The following is a 15,020-nucleotide window of genomic DNA, read 5'->3' as shown; positions in this document are numbered from 1 at the left end:
ATGGAGTTTATTATCAATTAAATTAAAATGGTACTCTCTCAATATTTTTCTATCCTCCTCTGTACTATCAAGTGCATGCCTATAAACTATATGAACATAAATTGTTACTTGCACTGAATTGTAATATTGTGGTTGTACCTCTTCTTGCGGTGCAAGTGTGCAGTTCTCTGCAAAGTCAACAACTAAAAGTATAGTACCAATTGGAAATGTATTCTTACATATGCGAAATTGTCCATCAAGCCATCTAGAATATTGAGAGTGTTTAATATATTTTGGTATGATCACACTCTTAAACTCATCCATAAATGCATGACAACTAACTTTATCTATAACTAGATCACACCTTCTTCCAAACTTCCCATCCTTCAATGGATATTCAATAGTTTGAATCATTTTACCTCAACTAATTGTTGTCCAAAAGTAGTCAAAGCATTTTCATGCAAACATTCATCTAACAAAGAAAGATTGTCGCACATATCACATGTACTAGAAAGACATGCATTGAAAAAAAAGTATTGATCATTAGGTGGCTTACAAAACAAACCTGATATAAAATCTTTTATAGTTTGAGGTGGTATTTTTATACCACATTCTTGCAACATTTCTTTACTATGCATGGTACCACATATAGATTGAAATACATCATAATGGTAACGAAATTGAATATGAGTTTTACAACAACATGTGATTCTTTCCTTGTTAATCTTTACATACCATAGTTTACACTTTTCAAAAGATCTTTGACTAATGGTAATATTTAATACCTTACCATCTACAAAAATTTTAAACAATTCAGTTTGAGTCATGTCCAAAAGGTGTTTAGGATGTGGATCACGTATTCTTGGATCAATTCTCAATTTAAGAACATCTTTTGAATTAGGTGGTACTTTTATATTATCATGCCAAAAAATTTCAATCAAACTTTTGATTTCACTAGTAAGTTTCATATCACATCTCAGGAGTCTACCACTAGAAGTCCATAAAATATTTGCTGGATCACATTCAAAGTTAACCCTTCTCTTTCCAGCTCTTTCTAAAGTCCTACAATTCACATTAAGATATCCACTTATGTTGCTAATCAATCTTTTGTCAGATGTTGATTTGTTAACTAAAGCTGTTGTTATTGCTCATCGTATTGCATTCTTATCTTTAGACTGACTTCTCTTTTCAATAACATCAAAGGCACTAGCAATAGTGGATACAACTTGTTTTAAAGGCTCATTTTTATTCTTGAGTTTTGCATACATTCCCAACCTTCTCATTACTTTTCGCATTTTAGACATTTTAATTAGTTGCAACATTAGCTAACATTGAAACCCAAATTTCTTATTATAAAAATAATCCCTATACAATCTATTAGCATGTGTCCTAATTTGTCTCCATGAAACCAATCCCTCAAGATTATCTAACACATCATTAGGAATATGAAAATTATATTTAGACACTTTACTATCATCCTGACATGTTTGTTCAGTAGTTGGTGTTTCTATGTCTACATTCATGAAATTTTTATTTTCAGACACTTTACTATTTTCACTGTTATTTGGGATTTGAATATCATTTTCAAATTTTGTTGGCATTTATTTTGGGGCAAGCATTTCAATTGGAGTGTTTTGTGCATGATCGTTTGACAATTGCTTCTCATGAAGAAAATCTAAATTGTAACCTGCTTCTAAAAAATCACCAATTTCATCAAGAGAGAAAATTTGAGGGTTTTGAGACACACTTGTATTGAACGCATGATTAGAATGTGCACCTGAATTTTCTTGTATTGGGTTCTCTTCTTTGACTTCTTCATCCATCATGGTATCCTCAATGTCTTTCTCTTTTGAAACATTGTTCAAGTCTCTAATTCTCTGTCTTCTCTCTCGTTGATGTTGTGCTTCATTCTCTTTATTTGCTTCAATCTCCTCATCTATTAGAACTCTTGCTTTCTTCTTTCTTCATTGTTTTGATCCCATGTTTGCACCAATTTTGAATTTGAATCAGTAGCCTACAAATTGTATAAGAGGACAAGAAAATAGAATAAGCATGACGAAATCCGGTGTTGCAGGTCGAAACTGTTCTTCAATCATTTCAATCATTGAAATTGGGTTAGTGGGGCAACTTTTGAGACCCAATGGGTACATCAAAAATAGGTACCCAATTTCTTAAAAATCGGGCACCCGATTCTTTAAAAATCGGGTACTTGTTTATAAATCGGGTACCCGATTTTCAAAAAGTCAGTATAATGGTTCAAAGCAATTGGGCACCCGATTTGTGAATTACAAATTGGGTGCCTAATTCGTGAGACATGAGCGAGAATTTGGTATGGCTCCCGACTTTTGCATGGGGTTTTACCTTGGGGAAAGGCATGGCATAGGCTTGGTCCCACCAAGCCATGCCTTTGTGCTCCTTTTTTTTTCTAAGGGATTTAATCAACAATTTTTGGTATTGTCGTAATTTTTTTATAGTCATTCCTATTGAATTTTTTGACAAGACAAAAACCCATTATAGGTCTTGATGTTCTGATTTCAAAAATGTAAATTTTATAGTGTTATTAGTTTATTTTCTATATTTCCATTATTTATTAATCAAAACTATCTCCTAAACGTTAAAAAGTGACATTCACTAAAACTTTGATAACTTTTTTATTTTATAATTTTTGTTAAATTAATTTATATGTCATCAATCTACATACAATTCTTTTGATGTAAAAAAAAAAAAAAAAATTTGACAAAAGTGAGATTTTGATCAAATTATGTGGTCTGTACATGAGAGGTTTTAAAATTTACCTTTATCGCCAATTAATAATTAATAATAAAAAAATTATTCAATAAAAAATTAAGAAAAAATATTGTCATCACTCTTAGGTGTATTAGGTAACTCCCTTTAAAAGGATTTGCAAAAATTCATTTATTTGTGTCAAATTATGGTGTCCGTACACGAGCATGGTATGGTCCTGAAACAGGCATTTTGAAAAAGTGGTTTTTAAAGATCCATACCAAAAAAATAATCTATCATATGAGTGCACAAATAAATTACATATTCAAAAGCTAGATTTCAAACACTAGAATTTTTATTTTTGGATTTTTTTAATATTCAATCTCTAAATACCTCAAATTTTGACATCAATTGACAAAAAATTTCAAAAACAAGAAAAACACTTCCACTTTTTGGCCAAAAGTGTGACCCAACTTCTTGCACTGACCCGAATATACTATGAGATCTTTTGGAAGAAAGAGGAAAAGGGACATTGGGGGGCCGGGAAAAGGAGAGACATGAGAGAGAAGGGAAAATGAGAAAAGTGAGAGAAAGACTTATAACTATACATGAGAGGAGATAGAGGATAAAAAGGGTTGAACATAGTTACAAGTTCATCCTAACAGTATTATCATCTCAAATTTTATGGTACTTGAAAACTAAAGGTACCTATTTAATATAATATTTTTAGGGAACAAATAAATGAATAGGAACCCTAATATGATAAACTTTATCATAAACAAAGAGCTCCAAGTTCAATAGAATTGTTTTTTCTGACACCATTAATGGATTTGAAAGCTCTTTTAATACAAGGATGGAAGAGGGAGATAGAGTGAAATAGAGAGGCTTAGGGGGAGATTGATGAGATACAAAAGGGAGAAAGGGAGAGAGGGAGAGAGGGAGAGAGGGACATAACTTTCAAACTATCTAAACATCAATGAGAAAGAGTCTTATCATTCAAGTAATAAAACTATATCTATGGTTACTTTTAGAGAAGCATGGTGAATCTATACTAAAAAAAAATGAGTGAAATATTTCAAACTATTTTTCATGACTTATGTTCATATCTACAATTATGTTTCCTATAATTATTAGATTAGATCTCTTTAAGATGAAAATTTTTTATTTAAAATTGAAAGAATAAAAACCCTATTTACATAAGCATTTGTCAAAAATGAATGGTTCTAAATGGCCTACTCCATCTATAATTTTTTTAAGTCTTACTTTCATAATGCTCACATTTTATTTCTACTTGGTTTACTAAACATTCTCACAATATTCACCTAGAAGAGAAGAAGAGTTACACAAACTAAATATGTGCATAGTTGGTTCATGAGAGTTGGTGTTTTTCTTCATCAATGTCATAGAATCTTGACTTTTTCAAAGCAAAATAAAAATATGATCAAAATTCTTTTGTTAACTTAGAATATTTTTTTCTCTGATGTTAAGTACAAATTTATGTTTTTAAGAATCTAATTTTTGTTTTTTAATATTAAATTACACTCCCATTTTTATTTAAACTATTGCACTTGAGGTTTTATTTACGAGATCATACCAATAATAGTTTTAATAATAATAAATTTTATTTTCATTATGGATTGGATATTCTAAGCCATAATGCATTCAAGATTTTTGAATTTTCACATAAACTATTATAAGTTCAGTGTATTTTTTAGGGCCCAATTTTTTGTTCAAAATCTTAGTGCACATGCTCAACATCATTGTAGGTACACATTTTGAATTTATATATATATATAAATTGAGGGAATAATCAGTATCATATATAATTCAATTTGATAGTTGATAGATGAATACAATCCTATAATAATATATTTTAAGTTAACAACAAACTATTGAAGGATGTCTATTTCATCAAAATTGCCCAAAGTCTAATTCTGACATCATCATATTTATTTATCTAGTATTTTATGTCATTTAGAACTTCACTTTACTATTCAATTTGAGGGCACGAGCGTTTGTTAATATATTTTCAAATAAAAGCCTTAAATTAAGAAATATCTAAAACATCAAAATTATCCATAACATAGTTTGAACTTGATCCTTCTATCATAATTTAATAAGATCAAATATTACTGATAATATAATTATAAAGAGCTCTAAATATCTTGAGTCATTCCCTCTTGTAAGAAAATAGGAGTACGTATTTTCGAAAAAGGATATGCAAATTTGTCCTTTTTTAAAGAGAGGGGGTTGGTACAAACACTTGTATCCATCAACAAGTCTTTGATATGGTTTTAACTATAGAAGATAGAATTATCAAAATTATGCCATAATTGAACTTAAACAAAAGGGTCATCCCACTTATTATATATGAGAAAAGAACTAGTGCTAATAGGTGAAAATATATAATTAGGACATTATAAAGAAGGCATATATCCCAATGTAAACCAGGATATACATCCAACACTAAATAGGTATTCTTGTATGGTTCATCTTAACTAAAGATGTTTTCATAAAAAATAAAAATTCTAATTTCTAATTAATTCATTGACTAGCTATATAGAAATGAAAAACCTTAGTCCCAAGTAACATCTATCAGAGGCTCGATGGTGTTAGAAATTTTTACAATAACTAGGGTGGGGCCTGAATCTATTACTCAAGGTCCTTAAGAGCTATTTAAACAATTCAACATTAAACTCTTATTGTTATCTTGGTGTTTCTCAATCTCTACTGTTACTCAGTCTCTACTGTAATCAAAATTATTGTTCCAAATATAACATGCTTTTCTAAATATAAAATGTAAAACATATAATGAATTCAACGTAGATTTGAAACTAGGATTTTTTGATGGAAACCCAATTTGGGTAAAACCACCAACAACATGTAATCAATTATTTACTCTTTCAAAGTGAGCTCTATTAGGAGTCCACCCTATTAAAGGTTACAATACACACTATTAAATGTGACCTAGTTAGAGGATTTAATCACCCTATTAGGAGTGGCCTTGTTAGAGGACTTTGATCATTCCATTTAGAATGTCACCTTGTGAAAGTATTTACAGAGATTGCTTTAAGTCCATGAAATGACTATTAGGTCAACCTTTATTAAAAGAATTTCAATAAAAGTTTACAGTGATTTGAAAGAAAATAGTAGGGTTTTGATCTATGTGATTAAAACTAACTTTGTAAGTTTAGATCTCTGTTCGGTTTAGCTATTGATTCACTGATAAGATCTCCACTATCATCTCTTTTCTTGATTAGCTTAGAAATCCTTCAATCAATAAATCTTCCTCCAACAACACTTAAGCCTTCTTGCTTAGTTTTCACTTATCATTATCAACAACATCTATATATGAAATCTCTTTTATCTTCACATTCATTCTCACAGTTGTGTGCCTCTCATCCACCTTTCTCTATATGTTTCTTTCTTATACGAACATCTTCTCACATAATCTTTGGTTTGTATTTGTACCTCTTTAAATAAGTAACTCTTACTTTACCATTTTCTACAATCATCATAAATCTTAGGGTTTATGACCAGGTTTAACTTGAATCATTGTATCTATCCATCTTCTTGATCTTTCTCTATGTTAGCTAATAGTTTTTCCCTTGATTTTAAATCATAAAGAGGGAAATTATTGATAAACCAATTGATTGAATTCCATAAAGGCACACAGAGTTCTCTACTTAGTTTTTCTTTGAAATACTATTAGGTGTAGCTACCATTTTGAAAAGATATTTGTTAATTCCTCTTTTGAGGGAAAACCTTCCCAATGAGTATATTTCTAGAAATACTAAAAATATTTAAATGATCAATTCATAAAAATGAAGAGAATGTGTAGGCTAAAAAACTATTCAAATCTAACAACAATGATCATCCACATGATTAATCATTAAATATGGAAGCAACTTAAGATTTATCCTTCTTCCCTTCAACTCTTTCAACCTCAAATTAACATTTTAAAATTGTAATAAGATAATGCAAATTTTCATAGATGATTCATAGTCAAAAGATTACAAATCACTATAGAATAGACAATAGTACCTATTTAGGAAAGGCTTGAATATATATAAAACTACAAAATTTTATACATTACTTATCAAATATAAGATATCCCCTTTAAAGTTCAAAGGACAAATACTTAATCAAAAATAGTTTTGGTATTGTATCTACCGAGAGTCAACCATTTCTAGAAGTCGTTTATTACATATATATATACTTGTCAGGGCTGGATAACTTAATCCAAAGTTACCCCACGAGGAGTAGATAGTTTTTTGGTGGTTATCTAATCATGCTAACTGATTGAATTAAAAAAAAATTAGAGAAATTAAAAGATAGCTAATATCCAACTAGAAGACTCCAGGTATCATGAGACTTTTTCTATGCCAGCAGTAATCCTTCCAACTTTCCAGCTTCCATATGTAGTAGAAAATGATGAGGTAACTGATTGATGAGGTAGGCTGAGATAAGAAATCCTCTATTTCCAAACTTCTTTCTCCTTCTTTAGCTCCATTATCTTTGCTTCATGCATCTCTAGGTGCTTCTAGTTAATAATCAAGATGGCCTCAACATGTGTTATGTTGGAAAAGTCTTGTCATGCAGGCATTTTCTTTCTCTACACCTCCAAAAATTTCGTTTCTATCTATTGAACAATATCTTTTGTGGGGGCAACAGAGTCATTATCCTCTCCTGCACATTGTTTATGGAACCACTTCAAGTCTCCAAGGATTATGTCATCTATAACCTCAAGCCTGGATAGTATTTCTTTGATTTCATTTATCCCCTACATAATCACTTCATTTCTCCATTCAATGCATTCCCTAATCACATAGAGAGTTTTATCATCTAGAACAACCATAGGGCACTCGAAGAGAAATTGTGGTAGGCCATACTCTTGTATTTCTCCAATCCACAATACTTCTCTCACCCAATTACCCTTCTCTTTCTCATATCCTTCGATGTTTGATTCAACCTTAATAACAATAGTAGAAGTCTCCTTTCAGGTTCCACTCAGAAGGTTCACCTATTTTATTGTTCCATCTTGTACAAATTAGACCCATTCTTCAAATTTCTTGGCAATAGCTTTTCACTTCTATAGGTATCTAAAACCTATTGGTTGGCTAGATATTTAGTATCGACAATGGTAGACATAGATTGTTGATTGGCTTTGGTTCTAGGTGTAGAACATTGTTGATGTACTAGGTTGTATTCATCATAGCTTCCTTCATGTCTTTTTTTTCCTTGGCATCTTTCCACACCCGATCAATAATCTTTTTTTAGATGCCTTGAATATTTTCATATCCACCATTCTGGTGCCCTTTCCCAAGTCTACTTTAGATACCTAATAATCTTGAGGTGTTAGATCCTCTTGAAGCTTATCCTTGGGAGGTTTGGCAATCTCTGCCGACCATTGCCCTGTGCTCTTGTCAAAGTCAATTTGAGACTCTATTTTTTCTTTCTTTTCTTTAGAATATTTTCTAAGAAATTTACTTACTAGGTCATCCATTGGCATGGAGAGTGGGACCATACTTCACTTCTTCTCTACAAAAGTTTCTAACCATTTGGGTGTTATAGGTTCCTTTCCAAGTGTGGAAGTGGTATCAATTAGAGCCAATGTATCCATTGGCACACTTCTTTCTTTAGCTATTTTCTATTGGTCTCCTTTGTGTTTGACATATCAAGGCCATGGATCTACTCTATTACTATCTCAGCTTCCAAAGAATCCAAGTCTATTGTGATTCTGCTTCCTCTTTTGCTTTGTGCAACTCTTTTGCTCTTGGTATTTGAGCTTGTAGTTCTTTTAGTGTTGACTGCCTTAGATTGAACTTGAAGTTGAACTTGAGGAATAGACACTTCAGCTTCAACTTCATTTTTCCCTACAATAGAATCATCAATGTTATAGTTAGAGGGCACAATTATCTCTTTGGAAGGCTTCTTTTGTCTAACTTTTGAGTTCTTTTTGGGGGTTTTCTGAGTAGACACTTAAAATTTTTTTTGAGAATATAAATCATCTTCCTCTCTTTCATTCCAATCTAGTTCATGGATAGGGAACCACTCAATTTTTTCAATATAAAATGGATCAACAAGCTCCTCACTATTGTCTTCTTCTACCCCACTACTGTCAAGATTAATTTTGAATGCTTGTACTTGGCCCATGGTCATTTTTTACCATAATCTCTTTCTTACTTCAAATTCATCAAAGAAATTGGCCTAGTAATCCTCTAAGTGAGGAACATGCTTGAGAGAGGATGCATGTTTGAGGTTTTCTTTGTCAAAACCCATGTGATCAAAGTCTTTTCTAGCAAAGTAGGGTTTGAGGCACAAATTGGAAATTTCTGACTTCATCAACATAGCTTTTTTTACATTGGGACATCTATAGTGGCCAATTTCTAGAGGAAACTAAAACGCAAGAGTTTTCTTAATTTTCTTACAAAAATCCATAATATTGCTGAGCTACCTACATATTTCTAATAGGATTCCATTATCTAGGAAATAGTGTGGCAATTTAAAAGGTTCACCAATGAAGCATTTGACTCTGAGATAAGTGAATCTATGAAATTGAATATAATAAAAACCATAAACTTTGATAGCCTATGTGGCTTCTTCAGATAGCCTATAATTTTCCTAACCTTAAATCTCGCAAACCAATTTCCCTAGAAACACATCATTAATTCTCTAGTATTTCTTATAAGGTTCCCTAGTCTACAAGTTTCTATAATGTTGGTAGATAGTCATTTCATCTATCCAAGGCTCATGTGGGAGACCTTCCCATTTTCTAAATACAGTGAGGATATAAACCAAAAAGGAGGACATGAAGAATGGGCCAAAGTTATTCAAACCCAGGTGACCTCTCTGTAACCCTTCTACTATCAAATCTACCCAATAAATGAATTTCTCTCCTTCAACAATTTTCTTGATGAAAAAGTACATCCAATCCCCCTAGTGGAAGGCATGCTCATTCCCTTTTTTCTATTGAGCAGAAAAAACTATGTCAGCAATTTCCTTGATAAAATGCTCAATGGTTAGTAGCTTGGGTAACCTTAAGCCTCCTAATGTTGGCTTTAAAAGCCAAGTATGTGCCACAATAGAGTCATAATCCTTCTTGCATTCTCCATACAAGTGCTCAGCTTCTTCAAATGTCCATAGTTCATAAGGTTCTTTATGAGGAATCTTTAAGGATGGACTAACTATAATCCTATCAAGTTTGGCCAAAACTTCACATGTGACCTTCTTGATACATCTAGTAAGGGGAACCATAATGGTCTGCACACTCAATAATCAATTCTTGGCATCCTATGGTAGACAGGAATGTTGCAGCTTCTACCAACCCACTACTGGTGAGTTTTTGGTATATGAATCCCCCATGTACATTCCTAATTCTTTCAACCAACTTGGATAAATTCACATTGACGGGGAAGGTGTCTTGAATCTCAAATAAGGAGTTCAATAAGAAGGTTTTTTCAGGCATAGGAAGCTTAGGCTAAAAAAGAGTCATGATTGCTTTAATAGAGAACTATTAAAATAAATGTTGAAAAGAAACTTAACAAAAACTAGGAAAAAGAAAAATAAAAAGATACAGAGAAGATCATTTTATGCACTCATCGATTTCTATAAAGCCAAGGACTTATGTTTTTTTCTTACCACTATGATGTTTTGGGCTCCGACAAGGTATAATAGGAAACTAAAATAGAAAAGGGGAGAATTTAAGGAGTGAGATTTTAGGAAATTATGAATAGATATGGTGTGTGCAAAACATTAACACTAGCATGTTTATTTACTTGACAAGACCTCTCAGCCACTTTTAGTTAATCATCCCTGTCAAATCAGTACGCCATATCATTTCTAATGATGTCAACCAATCATTATCTTCTTTTCTGAAAACAACTTTTACTTTGACAGATGTTGCTTAGCTATCACATTTATTGTCTTTTACATCTTAGGTCCATATGGAAGAAAAAAAGAGAAAACCATTGAAAATAAAAGAAATCGAAGTTGAAGTTGAAACAACACTTTCTTGTTTCAACTTTAGCTTCAACGTCAACATTGCAGAAGACATGATTGAGTCAACACATAAGTTGAAGGAGGATTTTTTCTTTTTGCACTATCACAAATAATACTGACTTAAACTTGAGGTTGAAGTAAGGGGTAAAGGATCAAGTTCAACTTTTGACTTGGTCCAATTTGGATATCAGCAATAATAGTGGCAAGAAAAACATGGGGGTAACACTCTAGAAACTTCTCTAGAATCTATCTATTAGGTATTTACCTAATCCTCACCTTGAATTTAATGACCCAACAAATTGATCTTATCTTCAACATGGTTCACATCTCCCAAAGTTAGTTGGGAATCATGATTTCCTCGAATTCATCTTCAACAATTTTACTCAGAAATCACTGAGGTCTAATACTTGATCATCACTTAACATTCAGTCGATGTAAAATATTTTGGCTCAGCATCGACTATCTTGCTCAGTCGATTCTAATGTTTGATCAATACTGGATTTTCTTAGTACTAACTATGGCATGGTTGACACTAGCATCACTCGACATTCCTTTACCATTTTCACTAATTCTTAACTTGGCTTACCTTCCTTGATATAAACAATCGCTTTGTCTCATAGATATGACATTTAGATTAGGTAGCAATATGTTTTATCAAATAGATTTAACATAAATGAAAAAACAATAATTTTTCCAATTGTAAGTTTCCAACAATCTCTCTCTTTTGCATTGATGGCAACATATCTACATTCCAACAATCTCTACATGTCATTATTAGCAATATGTCAATGTATCAAATGTATCTCAATTTATTACCATACAATCCAAAAATATTTTCTCCCTCTGAGACAATATGCCTCCCTCTCTCTCTTTTACTTTATTGTATATCTCTCCCTCTTTTGACAACAATGCCAAAGACACTAAGCTTTCTTATCTTCAATCTCTTCATACATATGAGTTATGTAGATTTTGCATGTCTGGCTAATTTTTGTCATTTGTTTATGAATGATCCATTTATGTTGTACTTGAATATCTACCTTAGGCATTTCCTAAAGTAGAGTTGTATTGCATCAATGTGTAAGATATTTTGATTAGCACATTTTATGCAATGCACCTTTCTCCCTTAAGTAGCTTTGTTTAGGGGAATCACCCTTAATTTACCTCTAACATATTCATCAACATCTTTAGGTAAGGGATTTTTGAATATGCCAGCAAAGTATTCTTTGGTGTTCGAACATATTCAAGGGTAGAAGCAAGGAGTTGGGTCTCAATTCTATGGAAGTCCACAAATTGAGATCATGCTCTTTTAGAAATGGGTACCCATTTTAGGCTCGAGCACCTTATCAGAAATTGAAAAATGGGGCAGCCATTTTTTTTAAAATCGAGTATCCATTTTTTATTTTCAAAAAATGGGTACCCATTTTTGAAAACATAAAAAATAAAATAAAAATTGTATTTTTCAAAAATAGGTCCCCATTTTTTACTTTTCAAAAAAGGGTAACTATTTCTAAAAATTTAAAATTCTATTTTTGCAGGGGATTTTATATGCCAATTTGATGTTTTCAAAATGGGTACCCTTTTTTTGAATTTTGAATAATGGGTGCCCATTTCTTACAATATTGGGTGGCATTTTTTAATGAAAGATGGTACCTAAATGTAAAATAGTGAAGTTTGCTAAAACTTTAATAACTTTTTGATTTTATGATTTTTCTTAAATTAATTTATATATCATCAATCTAAATACAATTCTTTTGAGGTTTAAAAAGAAATTGAAAAAAGTGAAATTTTGATCAAATTATACTATCCATACATGAGAGGTTTTAAAATTTACCTTTATAGCCAATTAATAATTGATAATAAAAAAATTATTCAATAAAAAATTAAGGAAAAATATTTCCATCAATCTTAAGTGTATTAAGTAACTCCCTTTATAGGATTTACAAAAATTTATTTTATTTGTGTCAAATTATGGTGTCCGTAGATGAGTGTGGTATGGTCTTGAAATAGGCATTTTGAAAAAGTGGTTTTTAAAGATCCATACAAAAAAAAAAATCTATCATATGGGTACACAAATAAATTACATATTCAAAAACTAAATTCTGAACACTAAAAATTTTGTTTCTGAAATTTTTTTATATTCAATCTCCAAATGCCTCAAATTTTGACATCAATTGACAAGAAATTTCAAAAATAGGAAAAATACTTCCATTTTTTGCCCAAAAGTGAGACCCAACTTCTTGCACTTACCCTTTAGCTGCACTTCTTTGTCTTGTACTAGATCCCTCAAGTAGTGATACTTGATAGTAGTGTTCTTTATCTTAGTGTACATCACTAGATTCTTTAAAATGTTAATAGAACTTGTGTTATCACAATAGATAATCATTAGATCCATAATTTCTTAATTCATACCTTTCAGTAATTGTTTTATCTACTTAATGTTTGAACAATTCACTACAGCTACCACATCCTTGGCTTCATTTTCTGATTGGGAAATACAATTGTGTTTCTTTCTAGTCCATGACACCAATATCTTTCTTAGAAAGAATGCACCTACACTAGTTCTTTTTTTGTCATCAATATTTCTTGCCCAATATAAGTCAGTGAATACCTTCAATTCAAATTTATCACTTCTCATGTAATACAATCCATAGTCTTCTATGCCTTTTAGATATCTCATTATCCTTTTCACTACCTGTTTACCTTATGGCTAGACTATTTGTTAATCAATGCCAAAACACTTAATTATTTGGTTGATTGCATTGTTATCAAGCACCACAAAGTTAACCTTGCAGACAGTGTCACTCGAGCTAGCATGAAGTGTTAACCAAGCAAGAGTAGAAGATAGTGTCAACCAAGCTAGTCATGTTAACCAAGTAGAAGGAAGAGTAGTGTTGACTAAGCTTCAGTTCTAACCGAGTTGTTACAATGTCAACCAAGCTCTACAATGCTTTTCAATTCATCGGTGTTAACCAAGTTCACAACTACTCCTGAGTGATCAATGTGGACCAAACAACAATGTCAAGTGAGTACCAAAGTTTATCGAGTTCATTGTGGTGTCGAGTATCATAATATCACCTAAGTTGACTTCTGAACCTAAGTGTTAGCACTAAGATGACTTAGTGAAGATTGTTTAATATGTTATTATAGCTGACTCCAAAAGGTAAATATTTGGATATGTATAAATGAGATATATCTCGTTATATCCAAACGAGTATAAAATTTATGATATATAAAAATTTGAATTTGAAGCCTACAAGTAGTATAAGGAAAAAAAGAGTTTCATCCATCACATTAAGGTGACCTTTCTACATCAAAGGAATCTCTTTTGGTGAACAAAGTTGCAGAGAAGAGATCAACTACTAGTTCATCCTAATAGGTGCATTAGCAAAATCCTCTAACAAGGTGTACTTAACAGTCTTATGCAAAATCTCCTAACTGAGTACATACTTCATTGTATTATATAAATTCTTTCACAAGGTGGACCTAATAGTCCTTATTTCTCTTAACAAGGTAGATCACTAGTAGTGATCATTTGTAGGCCTTAACAGGCAAACTTTATACTATAGTACTAAAGCTTGTAGGTGTATCATCTTAAAATGGAAGCACTTTCATGTGAAGAGTGTTTAGCCCTTCAAGTAAGTGATCTAAGGTCAGGTCAAGCACCTTGAATGGGTTTTTGCATGGATCTAGTTGGTTTCTCCCTATTTTACTTCTCTCTCTATTTCCAACATATTTCTACCAAACTGCTCAATGAAACTGAGGATGTTGGCCTTTGGGTCAAGGATGACCTCGACCCTGACCTAGGTAAAGGATGACCTCAACTCTTACCTAGGGAAGGTTCAACCTCATCCCTAACGCCAGGTCCCATTTTCAATTTCCAAAAGTCTCAAGATCTCAGGCTTCAGAAAGTTTCTTTTCCCTCTTCTAGGTCAATCGTTTTGGGTTTTAGAATGGTAAACTCTTAAATTACATTTAATCAAAGTCCATTCCCAAGGATTAAGGTTAAATGGTATTTAATTCTCCTATGTCGGCCTTCACTAAGAGTTTGTGCCCTAGATCTCTATATAAGGAAGCCTTATTCCCTCATTTTGATATCCATCCACTTGTTATGAAGTTTACACACATAAGAGATATTGAATGAGCATCCACCTACATGAAGTGAAGATCTAATATCCACCAATTATTTAAGCATTGAAGTAGTTAAGTATTCAAGCATCCAATTCATTAAGGAGGTCAATTATTAGCCATGAAAGTATTCAATCTCTATGGAGCCCTCTTGTTAAATATTTATCCATCCATATTCATCCAAGCCTTTT

Source organism: Cupressus sempervirens, chromosome 7 (assembly GCF_028749045.1).
Source record: "Cupressus sempervirens isolate cs-2001-9-10 chromosome 7, ASM2874904v1, whole genome shotgun sequence".
In the NCBI taxonomy this organism is placed as follows: Eukaryota; Viridiplantae; Streptophyta; class Pinopsida; order Cupressales; family Cupressaceae; genus Cupressus; species Cupressus sempervirens.
This window is presented reverse-complemented; position numbering follows the sequence as displayed.